Source organism: Jaculus jaculus, chromosome 13 (assembly GCF_020740685.1).
Source record: "Jaculus jaculus isolate mJacJac1 chromosome 13, mJacJac1.mat.Y.cur, whole genome shotgun sequence".
NCBI classification, from domain to species: domain Eukaryota; kingdom Metazoa; phylum Chordata; class Mammalia; order Rodentia; family Dipodidae; genus Jaculus; species Jaculus jaculus.
In genome coordinates this window covers 63,644,947-63,647,056 of record NC_059114.1, presented here as the reverse complement: position 1 = coordinate 63,647,056, position 2,110 = coordinate 63,644,947, and the positions used below count along the sequence as shown (strand labels likewise).

General features: G+C 46.6%; 1 pseudogene; it reads left to right on the top strand.

The window, feature by feature from the left end:
• The first annotated feature begins 454 nt into the window (after positions 1 to 454).
• LOC123454016 lies at positions 455 to 1,810 on the top strand (annotated as a pseudogene).
• Positions 1,811 to 2,110: the final 300 nt, after the last annotated feature.

Here is a 2,110-nt window from a genome sequence, read left to right as displayed (position 1 = left end):
TACAGGAAAAGTGAAATAATTCCTTATACTCTGATCAAAATGGGATTATGGTACAAACAGTAACAAGAAAATCTACAGGGCATATACAAAGTCATGGTGATTAAATAGTACACTACTGAATGATGAATGGGTGATTGAAGAAATCAAAAATAAAGCCGGGTGTGGTGGTGCACGCCTTTAGTCCCAGCACTCAGGAGGCAGAGGTAGGAGGATCGCTGTGAATTTGAGGTCACCCTGAGACTACATAGAGAATTCCAGGTCACCCTGAGCTAGAGCGAGACTGTCCCACAGAAAATCAAAACAGAAAAAGAAAAGAAAGAGAAATAAAAAACTTCATAGAATCAAATGGTAATAAGAGCACAACAGAGCAAAACCTTTGGGACACAATGAAGGCATTCCTAGGAGGGAAATTTATAGCTTTAAGTGCCTCTATTAAGAAATTTGAGGTGGCAACATGACTACACCGCAGGAGGCGGCATTTCCTGAGAAACCGAGCCACAAAAGGTTCCAGGCTGCCCTGAAGAAGGACAGACGAAAGAAACGCCGCCAGGAACTCGCTGGATTGGGAGACTCAGATGGCAAAGATTACATGAAGAGTGGCTGCTGAGGGAGCAGAAGGCACAAGAAGAATTCAAAATAAAGAAGAAGAAAGAAGAGGCTGCTAGGAAACGGAAGGAACAACAAGAGAAAAAGTTAAAGGAAGAATGTGAAGAACAACAGAGAAAGGAGAGAGAGGAGCAGAAACAGAAATGGCAGGAAAAGAAAGAGGAACAGGAAGCTGTGCAGAAGATACCGGATCACGCTGGAAATCATGTTGGAAAACGGTGGCATCTGGCAGAACCCAGAACCACCTGTGGATGTTACCGCACTGGAGAAAGATCGAGCCAGTTGTCCGTTCTACAGTAAAACAGGAGCCTGGAGATAGATGTTCACGTAAACATAACTTCCCTACATCAAGTCCTGCCCTTCCTATGCAGAGCGTGTTTACAACATGTGGGATGGAGCAGTGCAGAGGAGATGACCCTGACCCCGCCCGCCTGGAGCGCAGTGAGGAGGAAGCCTGCCAGCCATCCCTCGACTTCTATCACGATGTCCTCCCTGAGCTCAAGAGCGTGGCCAAAGCGGTTCGATTGAAGGTCAGCTGCAACTTGGAACCTCATCTGAGGGGCCACGTCTATGTTCAGTACCAGTCGGAAGAAGAATGCCAAGCAGCCTTTTCTGTCTTCCACGGCCGATGGTATGCAGGACGACAGCGTCAGTGCGAGTCCGGCCCAGTGACTCGGTGGAAAACGGCAACCTGTGGTTTGTTCGAAGTACAGCAGTGTCCTGGAGGAAAGCACTGCAACTTTCTTCATGTGTTCAGAAATCCCAACAATGACTTTAGGGAAGCCAACAGAGACATCTACCTGTCTCCAGGCTGGACTGGCTCCTCTTTTAATAAGACCTCGGAGAAGAGGGAAAGGGCAGGCCACCATGATGACTACTATGGCCGTGGAGGAGGAGGAGGAGGAGCCTGAGTCGCGACACCTGCAAGAGAAATGGTGAGTCTGAAAGGAAGAGTAGCAGTCACAGGGGGAAGAAGTCTCTCACCAGCACGTTGCAGAGTCGTGAGCTGCACAGTTCGCCAAACAAAGGAAGAAAAAGGGACCGCAGCCCTCGCCGAAGCCGAAGGAGCCAGTGGAGCTGGAGCAGAAGCCCCAGCAGGAGCAGAAGCAGGAGCCGGAGCCCGAGCTCATCCAGGTCTAGGAGTCGTGGTAGGAGGAGGTCGGACGGCAGAGACAGAGTCATTCAGAGCCCCAAATCTAAATAAACCTCCTTTGTCTTAAATGTACACATTGTATACTGACAGCTTTGCAAGTGTAACTGAGCTCTGTGGCCTGAAATCTTTTGTAAAATGTTCATTGTTTGATATTCATGAAATGTGTTTAGTATAGAAAACATAGGAAACAAAACTGTATAAATTATATGATATTACTTGTATTAATGACCCTGCAATAACTAATTAATACTAGGGCATTGAGTTAGTCTTTTTTTCTGGCAGCTGTTTACACAATTTCTTAAAACACAGATTGCATATAATAACTTTAGTGTAATGCCTTTCATATAATTG